Raw genomic sequence first — 21172 nt, 5'->3', positions numbered from 1 at the left:
TTTTGAGTTAGCGTCCAATACAGAAGCTCACAGACAAAATTGTTTGGGCAGGGCAGAGTAAACTTCAGGAAAGTCCCAGTGGGAGACACAAAAACAGCTGGAATAGTTGATATTCGACCAAAACTCATTTGGTAAATCTTTTAAAGAGTCCTAGGGGGTCTAACAGTGAAAATTTGAATAAAAGTTAATAGAATTGATCCATGAATATGAAAGTTTCTATAAAGCGCCATCCGAAAATATCAATAAGGGAGGTGTTAAAAATCATACATTTTTTTGGCTGGTTCGCCTAAAATAGTAATTTTCGAATGAAATTAGGTCAAAATAGGTGACCAGGTAAATATCTCATTAATAGGGACTTAACAAATTTCAACCAATACATTGAATGAACAATTTGTCAATTAAAAACAGCTTTTTATAAGGATTGCTTCAAAATGACAAAAATGTCAAAAATAATAAAAATGACAAAAATGACAAAAACACAAAAAATAAAGTTGATGGCATGTTACTACAAGTCTGGCATCAGACTGAATCAATTTTGGGTCTTTTTTTATTTCTAAGGACCTGAGGTCTAAAAATTTTAGTTTAAAAGTCATCGTGAGTAAATCTTAACTTTTAGGTTTGTATGGAAAAAAATTAAAAAAAATTGTATTGAAAAACAAATACGATCTTTCTTTTTACTATGAAAAGCATTTTACCGTCTTTGTGTTAAGTTATAAATTCTTTGAAGGATTTTTTTCCGATGAAGAACTTTGTTAAAGACTTTAGCCTTGTATCGATTTTAATGCACCAAAAATAGTATTGGCAGTTATAAAACCTAAAAAAGAAGAGTGTTAAAAAAATTATCTCGTTTCTTAAACTTTACAAATGATACTGAAAAAATTGTTTTGTTTTTCTTGCATGAGTTTCTTAGTAAGAGATCAAAAAAGTTGTTTTCATCGACCGGAAAAAATCTCAACGAATTCATAATTCATACAGCAGCGGATAGAAAAAGACTCAGAATCGCCTTGCATGTTTTAAAGGACATATGTACGTGTAGAAAACATAAAAATCTTGAATAAATTTTAGAAACATTTAAAATTTGAGTTGATTTTTCAACTTGAATTGAGAATAATTAAATTCATGCTCTTAAAAAGACATAAAAATACTTAAATATGAGAACTTCAGACCTGAAATGAAACACTGTATGAGTGAAGCAAAACGCCACTAGCTAAAAAAAACTATCAACTAGAGTAGAATTTACGAAGCAAAAATGTATTAAAGACTATTAAAAAAACTTTAGGTATTTTTTTATATTAATTTGGTATTCTAGAAAATGTCTCATATTAAATTCCGCATTTGAATTTTATAAACTCGTAAACCCACATTACAAATCCGAGAAACAAGTTACCTACTAGAACAAATATATTAAAAAGGTTAAACTGTACTTTAAAATGAATTTAAAAATTAAATGAAACAATGATTTTAAGAATAAAACGAAATATAAAAGTTTATTACGCACGGATAATTGGATCTTGAAAATACCATTAGTGGTTCTAGGTCCTTCCTGGTCGTATCATACGCCTTTACTGATTACGGACAAAATGCATCACTTGTTAGAATATCTAGAATTTTCAATCGCGAGATTTTAATTTTAGTTAACCTCGCAGCACATTGAAATGTAAATTTCGCAGAGAACTTTGGAAAAGCTTAATCCAGGCCTAAGATTAACTGTACAAAATATTGCCCAAGTTTTATGAGCTTTCTCCCCTCCAATAAAGATAATATGAAATGAAGTAAAAATCAGAAGCAAATTTTTGAAAGGTTAAATGTATTCATTTGTTAGGAAATAATAAAAAATAGTGACTTAAGTGACCAAATTTCAAAAAAAGTTACTAATGAGTTACCAGCCTATAAAAAGTGACCAACTTCTAGACCTCTAACTTCAAGTTAACAACGTGAAAAAGCTGCCTACTGGAAAAATTACCAAAACACGGCGATTTGAAAAACACTTCAACCACTTTCGAACTCTGAGTTACAAAATGTCAAAAAGGTATGTATTTGAGGAAATCTGATAAGCTTTACGGATATGAATAGTTTGAAAAGTTTTACTGAAAAATGAAACAAAAAATTAAAATTTCAGGCAATAAATCGGTTACTAAATCTTCACGTTACGCTGGAATGTGACATATGGGCAAAGTTCACTCCAGATGTCGCTTGAATTTTAGGAGAATTTTTTTTGTACGTTGTGTACAAATGTGTACATTTAAATTAGAATTTTACCCACGGAAAAATAAAAAAAAAGATAAAATTTACCTAGATAGCAAAAAGAACGCTCGTGAAAGCATAAAAGGTATCTTCTACCTTTTCGAAGTGAACCTTATCTAACAGCGAGGTAAAGTTTAACTAAATCGTGCTGAAAAAAGGTAAAATTCACCGAGAAAAAAGATAAATCCAAAAAAAAAGTAAATCTAGCGTAGCGAAAAGAAGTTCACCTGAATTTCGCCGAATTAAAAGGCATAATTCACCTAGAAAAAAGGGTAAATTCTACAAATTCGAGGTAATAAAACTTAAATCGCTGCGAGGGGAAATTTACGTGGATTGAGCTGAATAAAATGCTTCAATTCACCTAGCAAAAAGGTAACTATTTTCCGAAGCCGTTTATTCAAGGTTAAGCAATTTATCGATCAGGAAAGGTTTGTATTTGTGCGAAATATGTGAAGTTTGGAACAGAACAATGAATGTAGGTGAAGTTAACCGAGCCGGATCGTCGAAAAAAAGAACATTAATTCAAACAGAGAGTCCCGGAACAATAATCATAAGGTAACGACACCGTTTTTTTGAAATAAAAAACAAATTGTTAATAAATTTGTGTTTTTGTTTTTTTTTTTTTAATTGCAATGGTGCCCAGCCAGAACAGCTAGCATTTACCTTTTAAAAAGGTGTACAGAAAAAAAGATTAAATTCACCTTTTTAGTCAGTATATAGGAAACCGGTAGAATGTACCTTTTAGACCTATGAATCCGAAAAAGGTAAAATTTACTTTTTTTCTAAGTGAAAAGAAAAAAGGTAAAATTTACCTCGAAAGAGGTTGCTCCTTTATTAAGTGTGTGTGATGAATGAAATGTCACCCAATGACAATTAAAGTAAAAAAAAGTTCTGTAAAAAATTCTTTTTAAAAGATTAAAGAACAATATAGTCTTCAAAAGCTTCAACATAAGCCCTTTATGGAATACAATGACGGCATAACACATAACTCCAATGTAACCACACCAAATTGAGGTTCATATGCTGGATTAGTTCTCCACACACCTAGCAAACATTTTTGTAGCTATGTTTTTATACTGTTTTTAAATATACGTTCCATATACATTATAGAATTATCGCTTAAAAGTTAAAAAACAGCCTTTACCTACCAAAGTGGAGGCAAGGTACATACATAAATCTTATTTCTTTCTAAAGCGACGAAAACTGCACCAATTGGGCACTATCCGACACGTTATTCGTAGCCACCGGCTATCGGAAGAATGCTAAAGAGCGAAAGATTTGGCTCCCATAGCCTTCAAATCGTTACAAGAGACAACATTTTCCAGTTCTCCCATTGGTCAATATTACTCAATTTTCATCTGATTTTTAGCCATCTAAGAGAACATTCAAAATTTACAAACATTTCAACAATTTAAAAATTTACAAACATGGCAAACTTTCTATCATTAGGGATGAATCATCCCAGAGGATAAAAATCCCGTATAAAAAAAAAAAACTTTCTATCATATCCGATTTAAACTAAGTTCAGACGACATTTTATACGAATTTTTCACTATGCAGCTGGAATTGTGATTCTCAACACCATTGTAAACAACTTAAGTTATCATTTTTTATACGATTTCATATTTGCTGGGCATTCATGATACATATTGTATATCATGATTGCAAAACTTTGTGACCAATTGCTGTGATGCTTTTGCTATAAATATCATAAAAATGTCTTGTGAAACATAACAAATCGAGTTATTTTTGAGCTTTACAACAAAAAACCAAATTTTATTACTAATATTATAACATTTCATTTATTAAGGTCAGATTTTCGAATTCAGTATTAATATGAAAATCTATATTTTGTGACGGAAATTTGCAGAAAATGTTGTGAAATCACAGACTTTTCTGTAATTTCGGTAGCTTTGCAACGGAGCATGCTAAATTGGATTCGGATATTGCGTAGTTATCTAAAAAAATTAACAACATTTATTTTACTGTGTGAGTATGTAAACCGGCATTAGAAAACAGTTTATCGTTTTCCATTCCCATCCCATTCCCATCAAAGATAAGGAGCATGAAAACAAACTATTGGTTAAACGGCAGACGATCAACGCAGTCCGTTTTTTGATGATCAGGCGTGGTGCACTGGTTCAATTATCGGTCTGGCAAGTCGAAATGAGAATGTCGTATCGAGTTTGATTCTCACTGTATTTTATTTAGGGAAAAATTATCCTATAGTATGAAATTTCCATAAAATGTTTTACTTGTTTCGCTTCAATGTAGTGGTCATGCATCATTGCATCATGCATCAAACCACCTCTGGATTAGGAGAGAATTTCAAAAATTTATCTGGATACAACATCCGAAACATCTGGAAACAGGGTTTGAATTGTGGTTTTGCCTGTTAAATTAAGAACCATATAGGAGAATAACTGAAATTGAACAACACACATTGAAATTTAGACTAAAATTTTACCAATTCCAATTCATGAGAGGAATTAAGGGCAAAACGAGAAACCGGGATGAATTAAGCACACCTTTTTTCTACGAAAGTAAGTTTTTCTTTAAAGTAATTTATGAGTACTTTTTGAATTCTATACAACTCGAAGGCTTTTGTTTATAAGGATGCTTAGTTAACTCCACACGGAGACTTATTTTTAATTTTTCAAATACTACTCTAAAATGCATGTTTTAACGTTATTTCCTACTTTTTCAAGTTTCATCTGCCAGATAGTAAATGGAGTTATTCTATCCACATGGAAACATTATGGCGGCGATCAAGGGAGATAAACTAGACCAAAAGATTTTATTTTCACAAATTATTTTTCAAGGAATGATGTTTTAAGGAAATTTTATATATATTCTCTAAGCATGCTTTCCAATCCAATTTAAGCACTCTGAAAAAATAAACACTATCTTGCTCCCTGCGGTAAGAGCAAGTTCACTGGTGTTGAGAAAAAGTGGTGGAAATTTTAAGATTTAGAAAATTTTACCATGCAAAAATGTTTTCAAGATCTTTGGGCGTTGTATTTTTTTGTACAGCACTGTTTCTATTTCAGCCATACGTGATAGAATTATTGCTATTTTTGCATCACAAACTTCTACCACTTTTTTCCAACACTTGCTCTAAGGCAGTCTTCCGAAAATCACTCGGAAGAAACGCTCATGATAGGTTTCTAGTTGGAAACATTCAAAGCCGATTGCTGCTGCCTGTTTTTCCCTAGAGAATCGGCAGAGCGACAATGCGAAGTCAATGTAAACAAGATTCAAAAGCGAGAGCGGACTCGCATCTAAGTCGATCTCTCAAGCTCACTACCTGGTGTATCAGAAGTGATTGAGACCCTGACTGATACAAGATCCAATTCGAAAATCCACTCACTCACTCACTCAAACTCAATCAATGCGGCCTTGCATCGGTTCATACTGCCTGCGTACTTTCTGGCAAAGCGGCAGAAACATATGTTCATACGTACTGCCTGCGTGTTTGAATGACTATTTCAATCCTCCCCAACAACAGCAACAACAAAGCCAGATGTATCAGGCAGACAGCATTCGATCATCGATCAGTAAACGAGTGAGTGAGTGAGTGATTGAGCAAGAAAAGTTATTGACTGAAAAAAGAAACTGAAAATCAGGTAGCTCCTCACTCAGTTGAGAATTCCAACTGGAGAAGAAACGTCTCTCTTTCAAATTTTATTTCTTTGATTCTCGGAGCAGCGCTGTCGAACACAATCTTTGCCCCACTGGGAGATAAACCAACCGACAATTTAGGTTTTGCTTTCGCTGCTGAAAACGTTTCAGTGTCTCTCATGAGAATTGAGTGATATTCGGAACACTGCTCTAAGGTTGCCGAAATCACAGAAAATTCAGTACTTTGACAGAAATTTAAGCAAAATCATCTGTATCATAGATCACAGATTTTTGAAAATTTCACAGATTCCATAAATTTGCTAAATTTTGTACCACTATTTTTTTGTCAATGTCACTTTCGATCCTGTGTTTCTAATTCCGGTTTATAAAATCTGATGACATTCGTAAGGTTTATTGATTTTTCCCAAGTATAAAGTTAATAACGACTCAATAAATTAGTGGAAATAGTACTACAGATAATCGTCAAAGAATTTCTGGTTGAAATATCAGAAAAGCAGATTTGTTTTTGTCAAAAAACACAGAATATTTGCTGGCAACGTTACTTTGCGTATGAGAGAGTAATTAAATGATTAAACTCATAAGCTTGGGATCACTCCCTCAAAAACATGCAAATTTTGGATGACCATATCTCAGTCATCTTATGACATATTGTATTTCTTTTGATCTTATTCGAAAGAGCAAAACCTTTTTCGTAAGTTTGTATTTGCCGAAATGTAAATTTTCACTTAAAATTCAAACCCGTTCAGCTCAGGGTGGGGTGCAGGAAATTTCAAAATTCAAGTTGTATTCGAACCCTTTTTCTATGTTTATCAAAACACATTTGTTCCCTTTTGTGCAAAAATTTTTAGCACATATCCGGGCCGGACAAATCCTGGCTATTTTGTCTAAAAACCTGACAAAATCTGGGCGAATTACTCAACAAAATAAAAAAAAAACCAATTTTTTCATTAAAATTTCATCTGTAGACTTTAAACCGTATTTTAAACTTAAAAAAAACCTTTGATTATTATTTTTTAAGAAACTTCCTCAAAAAGTTTCTTTTTGGACGGATCAATGAAAAATTTTCAACACAATTTGCATTTTTTTTGTTTGATTTGGAAAATCAAGTGAATATATCCGGGCAAAAACCGGGCTTTTTTCAATGAAATCTGGGTGACCGGGCCGGACTGGACTTTTCCCAAATTTTGTTTAAAACATCCGGACAAACCCGGATAAAACCGAGCAATCTGGCAACCTTAACTTAGATGTTTTTTTAAATCACACAGAAAATTGCTAGACAAACAAAATTTTTACTTTTAATTTAAGCCGGTAAGAGAGTTTAATGCCAAACAACGAACCCTTTTTTCAAAAAGATTCCAAATCACTGCATTTCGTCGAACATTTTCTATTTATGTTGATCCTTAAAAAAATTCAACGATTATTTCAAATCCATTTAGTTCGCGAAATGATTGATCATCTTGGGAAAGCTCCATCAATCTTCGTAGAACTTGTCACGTTATGTCGCACGAATACGCATCACGCCGGGGGGAATTCGACAGAATTATGCTGCTGGTGCCATGCATCGCATCATCGGTTTAAACAATTAGGCAGTGAAAGCTCGCTCGTTAATATGTTGTTGAGAAGCGAGAAAAAAATAAACATCTCACGGCTAATGGGAAATGCTAATATTGAACAGCCTTTTTGAAACGTCGTCGTCGTCGCGACGCGTCGTCTTCACTCAGTGAAACAGCAGAAATGGGCTGGAAATTTTCCCTCTGGGTTCGTTGAACGGAACTATAAATCTGAGTTATGACCCAACTTTTCATTCACTGTCCAGAAACAACAAGTAGGTACAAACATGATGTAAGTGACCTAATCGAGTAACTTCGTTGAATTTCCATTTAAATGTTAATCGAAACCAGATGATAAACCATTGTCGGGAAGGGCTAGCCAGTTGGAGGCGAAAAAAAAAACAATTAAGGTTATAAACGTGATTTCCTGAAAAGTATATTGGCCCGGGCTGGCAAAAGATGCTCAACTGGACCAGACGTGAATACCTTGAGGAATTGCAACAATGGTTGAAAAGCGCATAATCGAAAAACCGCAAGGCCAAGGAAGGTCCGGTCGACTTTTTTTCCCCCTTCAACATATTTATCTTTTCAACATTACAAGATTTCGTTTCTCGTTTGTTTTTTTTCGTGTTACGCCCCAAAGGTGTACAAAATTAACCACACCATTCCGATGTTCAGAAATGACACCCCGAAAGGAATATGAGCAAATTTGGTTGGCAAGGTAGAATCGCGCAAAAAAAAAAACCAAGACGGAGGGGTTCTCCATTAGCAGGCTCCTGATTCATCTGAATCTTCAATCGAAGCTGGTTTCTGAACACAAGTTTTGCTTGTTTTTTTATTTTTGGAGCTTTCCTCGCCGTAAACCTGTTTTGTTGTCAAACCTGATCATAAACACTTGCAGCAATATGTGAGAGACGAAAATAAAAAATGAAAACAACTAATGGCTTCTATCTTTTTTTTGGGATAAAAGCCTCCAAACTTTTCCCGAAGGACTAAAGGGCGCAACATTTTAAGAATTGATTCAAGTTTCTTAGAATCGTTTAAAAATTCTCTTCAAGGAACTTAACAAAAATGTGTTGAAACACTTTTATTAAAAAATCGGTTTTATAGATTTCTTCATAAAAATTTTCTTCCATACACCCTTTCCGGTTAAACGTTAAGAAATACCATCCTTAAAATAAATGATCGCCCTAACAAAGCCCAACGAAGAAAAGATGCGCACTCCCAGAGTTCCTGGAATTGGTTTCGGTGCAAAGATAAATTTGAATTTGCATGCCCTCCGTAATTTTTGCGACTTAAATGCATTCCTCGAAGGAGGAAGGCAACCAAACAAAAAAAAAACTTCCCGCAGGGCTTAAATACTTAAATTTCGCGATACAGGGAACAAGAAATCGGGACTGCAAGTAACATCAGAATTTGGATACCATGAACGATTGAATATTGGATTCATAAATTTGCTGGAAACTTGAGAAGTAAACTTTAATAATTTAATATTTTCGTCTCAGTTACATTCGCTTCAAAACACAATAACAACACTGATTCATGGATGTTTGGAAGCATTAATAATTATAACCTGACAATAAAAATAGATCCATATGAAAGTGTAACCTATCAACCAACTTGAGGCTTATTTTTCAGAAATAATTCAGAATGGCTTTTTGTTATTGTTTAGATAAAAGCCGTTCCAACCTCTTTGAGCAGAAGCTACTGAGCTAAACCTCTAAAAGTCTAAAACTTCTTGCATATTTTTTCGAGTTTGTGAAAAATAATATCTGTTATGTGTTTGATTATTACTTCAAAAACTTGTAGAGTTAAGTGGGGTGGTTATGAACAAAATTACTTAATTTTCAATTTCAACAACTAAAACAAGTCTTTCTTCAATGGACAAATTCTGGGAAGTAGGTTAAAAAAATGATTTCTTTTCTCATTTTTAAGTTGCAGCTTGTGGTCGTGAAATGTCTGTTCATAATTACTTGTATGTATGTTCATAATTACAGCGGTGCTTTTTGGGAGTTATTCATTATGTCTAAGCATGATTTTGATACAAACCCTGCTCATTCCGGATGAAATTCTAACAGCTGATAAACGCTGTGTTTTATTGCTTACAGTTAAACTTAAAACTCTGTGTATCGCGAGCTCCAAATTTCATAATTTTCGTGAAAATGAGAAGCATTTCCCCAGAAAAGTGCAAAGATATTTTGCACTAATAGTGTACTATCCCCAACATTTCATTGAGTCAGTCGGCGAAAATGGAAGAAGTAAGCATTAAATACGATTTGAAAGTATAAAGAGAATTGCAGCAAAAAATCTGGGGGGAAACCGAGTCTGGTGGACAAAACTTTGGACCGGAATGCCACGCCAAAAAAGTTGGAACCCCTCACAGCACCGTCCATTGTACCAGATTGGGTCAAAAGTAAGGTTGCCAGATTTAATTCAGCACATATCCGGGCCTAAAGTGGCCAGCGAGTTTCCATGTTCAAATGCCCGGTAATATTTCAAAAAGAACTCCCCTTGTTTAAATGTGTTAGTTAGAGCTCTGCTAAAGTTTCGTTTCAGCATAACATGTTTTTCTCAAGAAAAAATGAGCTCTTGATGAAGATTCGAACATCATAAATTCTGGACAAGTGTTTTAAAATTTCAGCTCTAAAATAGATGTAAAGCTTAATTTTTAGTTTTCGAGATGAGGATTCAATCTAAAAATGTCTAATTTCAACGTATGAATTCACATCAGAACTATAAAGTTACAGCTTTTAGATTTTTTTTAAGTTCCTTTCACTTTATTCTTCAATCAGATTTTTAAGCTCTATTTTTCCCATATGTTGGCAAGAAAGTGCACAACGGTATAAAATCTATAATTAATTGAAGCTATAAATGTTAACTTCCTAGACTTGACGTATTGAAACTTCACAATTGTGAAATGTTTATTTAATAATTTTTTTTAATTCACTGCAACGAACAATATGTGTGAGCAAAGAAATATTTTATGGTCGAGAAATTTTTCTCATCGTTTCTTTGTTCGTCAGATGTAAGTGCTGAGTTAAAAAATCTCAGTTTTTTATTACTGACATTTCCCGGCATTTTACTCATGAATACTAAATCTTAACTTTTTTCCACTCCTCCTGAATGATAAACAATCCGGAAATAAATGAATATAGATTGTAAAGTTTCTGAAAAAAAGTTCCGTTATGATGAAATGAATGAAGTTTTGGATTTAATAGGTTTATATATGGAGAAAAATAATCCATAAATAACTTTCCCGGTTATGATTTGAAATTTCAGGTTTTTTCCCGGTTTTCCCGGTCCCATTTTCAATTCCCAGTTCATTGGTCACCCTGCGGGCCGGACAAATCCGGGCTATTTTACCTAAAAACCAGGCAAAATCTGGGCAAATTGTCGACTAAAAATCCGGGCAATATCCGGGGAAATTACTCAACAAAATTCAAAAAAAAAACTCGAAAAAATTTTTTTTCCCATCAAAACCTATTTTAACCTTCCAAAAAACCTTCATGATTATTTTTATAAGACTTGCTCACAAAGTCTCTAGTTTGGAATACCTTCAACATAACCAAATACATTTACAAAAATCTCTATTCAAACTATGAGTTGTATTACTAGACTGAGTCAATTTGGGTTTTTTTTGTTAATTTCTAAAGCCTTGGGGTCTAAAAAGCTTCGTCTTGGTTCAAAACTCATCTATGATTTTTTGTGGAATTTTTAAGTAACGTTTACATGAAGGACGTGGCCGGCGCTGTTATTGATGTGTAAAGAGAGAGCATCAGTTTTGTGCATTGTGAATATGTTTCCAATCCCCGGTTCCGTTCATTTGACCTTTGAACAAAATTGATGGCCTCCGTAACTTTGGCAAAAACCGTAACTTCGTATCTTATTAGACAAAAAAGTTATTAGATGTTTAACAGGGGTATGTCTCTTGGCATTGAAAAACAATAAACTCAATTGATATCACTGCAGGTGCCTCGCGAACTATTGCATAAAAAGTAGTCATGGAATACCTCGCTAGGCACCTAGCAGTGATGTCAAATGAATTTATTGATCAATGCCAAGTGACATGCTCCCATTCAACGCCTAAAAAATGAAAGCTGAACAACTTCCACAAAGTTGTTCAGCGGAAATTTTCCTTTAGGGGAGTATGAGGATACTTGATCCCTAGGGATACTTGATTCCTCAGCTATATCTCGAAACTGAAATATCTCACATAGATTAAATGTTCTAGAAGAAATGGCCAAATAGAACAACACAACTAACCTGTTTTCTAAAACAAATTTAAAAATTATATCTTTTAAATCATAACACTATGTTTGAAAAATCTATAAAAATGTGACTCGAAGTTCTATTTTTATCACTTAAAAATGTATCCCACTCGAAAAAAAATAATAAAACACTTAGTCCCATATGTGAATCGTTAGAGTATAATATTAACTTCTTAATGCGATATTAGCAAAACAATATTACACTCTCAATTTTGTTTAAGAAAAAGTTTCCATAATTTATGTTATGGGTTCAATTGATCCTCCGAATCCCAAAAAATTTTTTTTTCCTTTGAATGGATGTTGATCATGGCTAAGACTAAGTACGAAATTATTAATATTATCCTTTGACTAATATTCATCAAAAAATTTCCTGATAAAAAGGACTCAAAAATGTTTTGTCTAAAAATTAGAAAATTTCCTCTTTTAGTATGCAGTGAAAATAATGCAGTGAAAAACTAATTTGGCTAAAAAAGTCAAAGGAACTTTTAACTCAAGATTTTGCAAGATTTTTGCCAAAGCTAAGGGCCCCCTGATTCAAGGATCAAGTCTCCTTTAACATTCAAAATATCTCAATTTTTTTAGTCCCACGAAAACGCCTCTAGTTCATCTATGAGTTCATGTTTCGATCTAACTTTTGCAGCATATAAATTTGAAATTACACGGTAAGTATCCCCATTCTCCTCTAAATAATTAATAAATTGGCACAAAAACCAGGCTGGATTCCACAGAAAAAACAAAAATGATGTTGATTTTTCAGTACAAAATATTCAATTTATCCATTGAAACCAAAAAGTTCAAATTTACTCCTGTGAACGTTACTTAAAAATTCTGCAAAAAATGATGAATAAGTTATAAACCAAAGCAAAGCTTTTTTCAGGCTTGTGATATAGCTTAGTTGGCAAGTTAGTTGCTTCCTGAGCCGATATGTCTGTAATTTCGAGCCCAAGAGTAAACATCGATCCTAGTTGTACTGAATAAATTTTTCAATGACTGTCCGCCAACTGCATCGTTGATATAAGTCGCGAATGACATAAAAACGAATATAATCGAAAAAAAAAAGTTTTTAAGGCTCCAGGGAATTAAAAAAATTATTTTTAATTTTTTTCGTGTTCTTGAAACGTTCTCAAACAATCAACTTTGAATTGTAAGGTAAAATTACCAGCTACCGATATATTCAAATTTACAACTAACAAATCATAACTGGTATTACGATTTGTCGTTCCCCCTGGATATGTATTTCTTGGATGTACGATAAAAAAATGTTGGCTTCCATCGAGGCAAAAATGTGAGCGCTTTACCGAAGATGCCGTAAACTATGGCTTATCATCTGCTGCGCTTTATCTAGGTCATGCATATGATGATGCTCCAAGGGCTTATGATTTGCTATTGTTGGTTAGGTCCATCAATACTGGGATTGCATTGATTATAATTTGGTTAATTTAACAGAATGCTCTGATCCGATTATGACATTTTTTACTGTTAACCAGGCGACTATCAACGGATGGCCTCCGTACGCTATTTATTGTGACAAAGCCGAAGTTTTGTTTTGATTTCTATGGAAGTTATGGAAATTGTGATGTGAATCTGTTGATCTTCTGCTCAAAAAGCCTTATCGTCCCAAAGATAGTCCGGTATATAGTTCACCGATGTGACATAACTCCCTATACCTAGCCGAGAACTTTCCGAATAACTGCAACCGAACAAATTAGAGACCTCAATAAAATTGCAACTACTGTTGTCTCTCCATATGCAGAAGTAGGTATCGATGTAAGATATTTTTGTAGGCCTGGCCAGGAGGTAAAGTGCATTCACCGGCAGCAGCAACAGTAAATTGACACAGTAGCTGGCAGGTCTATCACGATGATGGACGATGACGTTCAGACGGATTCAGAGCTTGGATCGGACAGTATCGAGTCTTGGAGAGAAGTAAAACGGTTTCGAGAAAACGAACTCGAGTATAGAGTAAAAAAAACAACCTGGACTGGACCAATTTCTTCTTGTGTAACTTCAGAAAATAACAGCAAGTGCAAATACATCAGTATCAGATGTAGGTAGTTTAATTAGGACGTGTCGTTTTAATAGCTCTCGACTAAGATCATATTAAACACAGTACTATCAAAATTAGGAATGTTTATGTATTCTTATACGTGGAGTCTAAAGATATTTGATCAACACTACATAATTAAACAGGCAAAATAGAAAAATCGACACAGCGCTGACAACTGCAGTCGGTGATTCAAAAAGCATTAAGTTTTTCGGCGATCAACATCAGAAGGGGCGTCATGCTAAACAATAGCCATTATTGATTACCATCGATCCAAAACCGTCCGTCCGCCAAAAGGGTCGTTGAATGATGGGAGGATAATATTAATATCGACCGTCGAAGGCGGTTATGAAGTTGATGACGACAACGTTGATGACGAACGACGTCAACAACAACGCGCCATCAGCCATCAAGAAAGAGTTGATTGAACTCGGATGCAACTCGGCTAGCGGCGCAAGGTCAAAGGCCCCAACTGAACGAACGGGAACGTAATAAGAGAGCCGGCTTTAAAGTGGGTACCTACTTATGTAACATTGTGATCAACATTCTAGTAGAAGAGTAGGCCCTGAGGGTAAGATCTCCGCGGCACGTGTAGTACGAGGTAGTTCTGATCCGCGTCGCGGATACCCATTTATCACGGTAGATTGATGAAGGAGGAAACAGGAGACCGAGGATGCTGTAGCTAGCTAGAGTCCATATCCAATGCGTGGCTGCAGATCGTTGGCCTTGGCCTAGGCCGGTTTCTGACGAGATCTTCGCTGTTGCATAATCGTTTCTTGGTCATGGCATTCTAGTTAGTGCACATTTGTTGCATAAACGGTTCTTCTAGATGCGCTGCTGATGCTCTGCATCCTTTTTTTCTTAGATTTTTTCCATGCCACTGGAGTAGAAGGTACGGAAACGACAACAGTTGGGGGCCTCGTCGTCGTCGTCGGCTGGACTGAAATGGACTGGACGGAAAAAGGTGAACTTGACAGAATGCGGACAAGACCCGCGTGGATAGAGCGTGTTCTACCAATTTGTTCTGAAGCCAGCTGGACCCTGAAGGCATCACACACAAGTTGTTGTCTGTTGTCGGTATAAATTACTGTTTGTTGGCTCTTTTTTAATGCAATCTTAATCGGGCGGAAGGAACAACAACCGTACAACTTGTTGCACAATCCATGCTATACATCCCCAATGGTTGTTAGGGCTTTGGAAGCCCTCTGGTCGATTGGTGTGATAAAGAAGAAAAAACTATCTTGTGTATCACACGTTAGCGATGACGTGTTCGATATAATTAATGATTGAACAGAGCTGTTTTACAATGTTACATTTAAATCGCTATGAGCTGAAATGACAATAACAAGGACTGAACATGATGTTTTACAATAAAATATTTTTAATAAATTATGTATGTACTGTAATACGGGTAGGTACGGGTAATTATGAGAATGGAGTAGTTCCGAACGAAAGTTATTCAAATGTAATAGTCTATCTTTCTATAGGGTGTTTCATAATGTTTAAGCACGATTTCAAATGAACAGTATAAACACACCGGTTTTCCCGGTCAAAAATTCAGGGTTTCCCAGACTTTTATTGTCCATTTTCGTCGGAATATAGCAAAATTTTCAACATATTTCATTGATTTGATTATTTCATAGCTCTTGAATAATTGAACACTAAGATATAGTCTATGCTATTTTAAGTTTTTTAACACACTTTCTAAAAAGTTAAAATCAAAAACATCCTAAACAAAATTTTTATGGGGTTATAAATCATGTTTACAAAAGTTTAAAAATACTGGCATTCTATCATTTCTTTGTAAGTTATAGATACCAAGTTTGTTACAACAGCTCACAAAATCCACGAGAATATTCAAAATTTTTCTGAGGGTGTTCAATCAATAACCTCAGTTGACCCTTCCGTTTTCCGAAAAACTTAGGAGTGTATTCGAAAAAAATGCAACACTTTGTTATTTTTATTACCTCTGCATGCATGAATGAAAATTGATGAAATTTTCTGTGAAGCTATCTGTGAAGCAGTGTATTGTTTACATGTGCCAATTTTTGTGACGTTATGTCAAGTGGTTTTTGAGATATCGTCCAACACAGAAGGTAATTAAATAAATTTTTTGAGCAGGATTACGAAAAATTCAAGAAAAGTCCCAGTGGGAGGCTCAAAAACAGCTGGAAATCAACTATTCGACTAAAGCTTATATGGTGAATCGTTTAAGGAGTCCGAGAGAATCTAAAAGTGTTCTAATTCATTCTAATTTTCACTATTCATGGAGTGAATATGATGGATTCCATCAAGGTATGCAATATTAGAGGTTTTATCAAGCGCAAATCAATAACTTCAATTAAAGAAATGAGAAAAAAAAATGTATTTTCTAATAGTTTATCTAGCTAAAAACGTCTGACTTCATTTCTGCCCACCATGAAAATACGGTGGTCAAATCGTGCGCAAAATATTGAAACCGCTAGCGGGGATATGTTTTAAAAAATTACGTGAAGGACAGCAAATCGAACTATTTCGCGGACACCTGGCAGGTTCCAGCTAAAAACTTATCGTTGACAAGTCTCACCTGGATGTTCCGGAGATGAACAAAGAGAAAAAAGTGAATTTTTTTATATCTATCACTTGAGGTCTTGAGGTGGTTGACGATCTGTGAAAGCTGCAAATCAGTTAGTATTACATACACATACACAATGAATGGCTAAACATAAAAAGAAGGTTGCCTCCAAATGCGACTTTTTTCCCCAAATAATACTTCCATAGATTCGAAATAGTTGATACTATGTTTTGGTTGGATCTAGAATGGTGCAATTACTCGAATTCAGAGGGGGAGTGATTTAAAGTCAAAAATGTTGTTTTTGTGTAGAAGTAGAACAATCTGCTAAAATTGTCATAACTTCGATCTAATTAAAAGTTTTAGTTGTTTTGGAAGTCAAACTTCAGGAAACAAGAACAGTAATAAAAAAAGCCTTGATTTTGAAAAAAAATGTGATTCATAGTATGCATTATAGATGGCGCACGTGGCGCCCAAAAATTTAAGTCGCCTAACTTCTTCATTAGATGCTATCTCAAAAACCACTTGACATAACGTTACAAAAATTTGCACTTGTTTACATTACATTACTAGGCAGCTTCACTGAAAATTTCATCAATTTCCATTCATGCATTCGAAGGTTTTTAACGAAACAAAATGTTTCATTTTTTCGAATACACTCCTTTGTCTTCTGCTTTCAGCCAAGTTTAAAAAAGATTTTCTTTAGAATTCAGTAGAGATTTTTATATTGAATAAGTCAATATTTGAAAAAAAAAACAAATAAATTTTTAAATCGTTCTTATAGCTGGTTTTTATGCAATCCAGTGCTAAAAAGTTAGCTTTTCGGCCCTGAAACAATATCGAAAGCGATAATTGTCGATACCTATTGATTTTTGCCTGGAAAAGTACACTTACTTGATTAGAAATTTTCAGTTATTTTGCCTTTTCGTTAACATGTGGTTATTTGTTAGGACACAATTCTTGTTGGTCAACTAATGGATATTCAAAGGAAATTTCCGACTTTGCTTAAAATTGTGTATGCCATTCGTTGCAAGCTTCGACTTTTTCAGTACTCGACGTAATTGTCCAACTCGGCAAGCTCCGTTGGATAAATTTACAACTCGTGCTAAAGAAGTCAATTTTTGCAACTTATTGTAATAAATAACCACTTAGAAACTATTCCCCAAACAATGTTTTTGAATCGTTTCAAAGTTCTAGTTGCAGTTGCAGAACTTGGGAATCACGATCGCTTTTTTTAATTCTGACTTCAAAAGTTTAAAAACAATATGGACAAAGTTTGAGAAATAGAAAAATTAAAAACATTTAATGAATTTACATTACCGGCTATAATTGTATAGAAATTGGAAGCACGCGCACTGTCACTTCGACTTTGAACTTCCATAACTTTTTACTCTGATAATACTTTTTGATCAAATTTTTTGCGTTAGATAGATCAACTATCACACTACTACATAACAAAATTGAGCTTTCTGGAGTTCGTGTGGCCTAAGAAACAAAAATTCTACGAAAATCGGACTTTTTGGACTTTTTTCATTCAAACTGCAATATCTCTGAAACTACGCTACATTTTTTATTGAAATTTTGCACAGTGATTGTTGAAATATAAAGCTAGCATGTCTGAAGTTTTCGAAAAGTTCTATCGATGAGATCAAAAGTTACGCGAGGTGCAATATTTCAGGCATGAACCTAGAAATGCAATTTCTATAGAATTTTGGACGAATGTTTCCATAGGAAAATCATATTCTCTGTTTAACAACCAAATTTGGTGATATAATAGTGTGATAGTTGATCTATCTAACGCAAAAAATTTGATCAAAAAATATCATCAGAGTAAAAAGTTATGGAAGTTCAAAGTCGAAATGATAGTGCGCTTGCTTCCAATTTCTATATAATTATGAACGGTACTGTAGGTTCACCCACTGTTTTTTTTTTATTAAAAAAAAGGAATTTCAATTTCGAAATTAATATTAAAAAAAAAAGCAAAATGAGTTCAAAATTTTGATATCTAAATTCATATAATAAAATCAGATGTCCTAAATCTATAAAAAATAGAAACAATCATTTTTTATTTTCGTTGCGTAGTGAAATTGTAATTTATGATTTTGCAGTTTAAATTGATTCAAACTTGAGTTGACCTACATATACTTAAGAAACCGATCTTTAAGTTCAAGATGAAATTTTGATTTAAAATTTAACTACAAATTTTGAAAGAAATTCAAAATGGAACAATGTTATTTTCGTATGGTAGCCAAAAAAGTTTTAAAGTTAAAATTTCTAAATTAAATCCTCTACTGCATATGGTATCGAACTTTTTAAAATATTTAAGCATTATATAGTACTGTAAAACATTGCAAACTATATCAATAATTAAAAAAAACTGATTTCCTAAATAATTCAAACAATTTGAATGATTGCAAAACATACATATTTAATTGCAACAATTTAAAAGCTAGAGGTCAATAGAATATTTCCATTGAAAAAAAAATTCAACGTTTTCATAGTTCATTCAGTAGAGGGTTAGCCTCGTTATGCAGAAAAATGTGAAATTGATTTCAATGAAAAAAGTTACAATTAATTGTACAACATATAATTTATTTCGAATCAGTTTCTTGATTTTAAATATGAAAAAAAAACTGTTTCGACACTAAGTGAAAATTTTAATTTTTTACATTCCGTAACTGTTCTACAGTCTATTTTCCAAAGTTTTTTCGATTTTTTCTCTCTTTAGACTTTGAATAACGGAAAATTGAATATTGTCTGAGAAACATATTTAAGTTACATTACGAGGTTTCCAAAACTATAAATTTTGTTAAAATCGGTTAAGAAGCGACAGATATATTGATTTTAGTCAGGATTGTCAAATTGACACTCCAGGGGCTGTAACGAGTAAAAATTTCTGAGACGGCCCTCATCCTCATTACAAAACCAAAAACTGATTTAGAATCTATTTATTATCCTTCATTTCATAGAGAATTAATATATTGCCTAGCTATTCTGGTTTCAAAGGAACAATGCTTGAGAAAACAAATCCTCAAATTAAAAAAAAAATCAATAGAAAAAATCTAACTTTTTCTGACAACATTGAAGAACATTTATGAGCTTTCGGTGTCAAAGATTCAAATTCCCTTGACAACTTTATTGGATACTGCGATTTTTTTTACTTATTTTTTGAAAAAAGTATTTGATTCTCTTTGATTAATAAAATAATCCAAAATATTCTTAAATTCTCATATTTTACCACACTGTGATAAATAAATTTAAAGTACGACTCAGTTATTTCAGAAGTTTAAACAACTCGCGGTCTTCAAAAAATTTATGATCATTGATTCGAAACCTTCGATTCCAGTATCCTAGAAATGTTCTGAAATTTTGCTAAAAAATCCCAAAAACTAGAGCTAGCAAAAAAAAGAACCCAACTGCAAATTGCAGTGCATATTTGAATATGTCGTCCTCAAATCAGTCAAAATTTGCTTTTAAACCCTCGGCAAACAGAAAAACGAACATTTTGAATTTAATGTTCTTTAATGCCAAAAGACAAACCGCTGTTAAACAGCTAATAACTTTTATTCCTAATATGATCCAAAGTTAAGGTTTTCGACAAAGTTGTTCAGCGCAAAATTTTTTTGGGAGAATTCATAAATTGGCATAAAAACCATAATCAGACTCGGCTCCACAGAATAAACAAAAAATCATGTTGATTTTTCAGTACAAAATATCAAATTTTTCCCTACAAACCTAAAAGTTCTAATTTACTCGTGTAAACGTTGCTTAAAAATTCTGCAAAAAATCATGGATGAGTTTTGAACCAAAACGAAGCTTCTTAGACCCCCGGGTTTGAGAAATTCAAAAATGACCCCAAATCGACTCAGTCTATTAATAATGTTATTTTATTACAATATTCCACTCAAAACACAATCTATGTATATTTTAAGTGAAGTTGCATGCAATGTTTAATAATTTTAACATGTGTAAAGAATTTACATAGTGTCTTCTACCGACATTAACAAACCTTCATAAAAAGCTCCAAAAAGTTCTGTCCAAAGTTGCTAAAAATTCATATGATTATTTGGAGTATATTGTCTCTGAAATTTTCTAAATTTTACTTCAATTTTTGAATCTTAACACATTCAAACTTAAAAAAATATAAATTTAAATTTTCTACATAAATCATGACCAGTAATCTAATAAACTTAATTTCTGAAAACACAACTTGAAAAAAAGATCTGGACCCAGTGAGTGTTATGAGTGATGGATATTTCAAGTGTTTTTTTTTCTTGATTTTTAACTGAATAATTTCATGGTTTTGAGCAAATTTGCCTGTATATTGTCCGGAATTTGAGTTGGAAATTTTGAAAGCAAATACCCAGATTTTGGTTTAGAGAAAAAATTACCCGGATTATCTCGGTCCAGATAGTTTCAGGAAAAATTCTGGCAACCTTACTTTAGACTTAGGTTGCCAGATTGCCCGGATTTATCCGGACCTGCCCGGATATTTCACACAACATTTGAGGAAAGTCCGGTCCAACGCGGTTGCCCGGGTTTCGCCAGGATTTTTTTTCATTTTATTTGTAAAATTTAACAAAAAAAAAACTCAAATGGAGATATTAGATTTTTTTTCCATTCAAAAAGTAATAGTCATAGCAAGTTTTATCCAAATAATCATGACCGGTGTTTTGGAAGCGTACAAATACTATTTTAAATCCGCTTACGTGTTTTGATGAAAAAAAAATATTTCCAGAGTTTTCTTCTTGATTTTTACTGAATAATTCCGTGGTGTTAACCAAATTTGCCCGGATATTGCCCGGATTTGAGGTTGAACATTTTGAAATCAAATGCCCGGATTTTAGCAGGATTTTCAGATGAAATTGCCCGG

At 33.5% G+C, this 21172-nt stretch overlaps 1 protein-coding gene across 2 annotated transcripts in view; it reads right to left on the bottom strand.

Annotated features, from left to right (window-relative positions):
- LOC129757985 (uncharacterized) overlaps positions 1 to 21172 on the bottom strand; it is a 186862-nt gene that overhangs the window by 101578 nt on the left and 64112 nt on the right. The gene's annotated exons all lie outside the window — the stretch shown is intronic.

The sequence above is a fragment of the Uranotaenia lowii genome, chromosome 3, assembly GCF_029784155.1.
Source record: "Uranotaenia lowii strain MFRU-FL chromosome 3, ASM2978415v1, whole genome shotgun sequence".
NCBI classification, from domain to species: Eukaryota; Metazoa; Arthropoda; class Insecta; order Diptera; family Culicidae; genus Uranotaenia; species Uranotaenia lowii.
The sequence above is the reverse complement of the archived record's forward strand: the minus strand, read 5'-3'. Positions and strand labels throughout refer to the sequence as shown.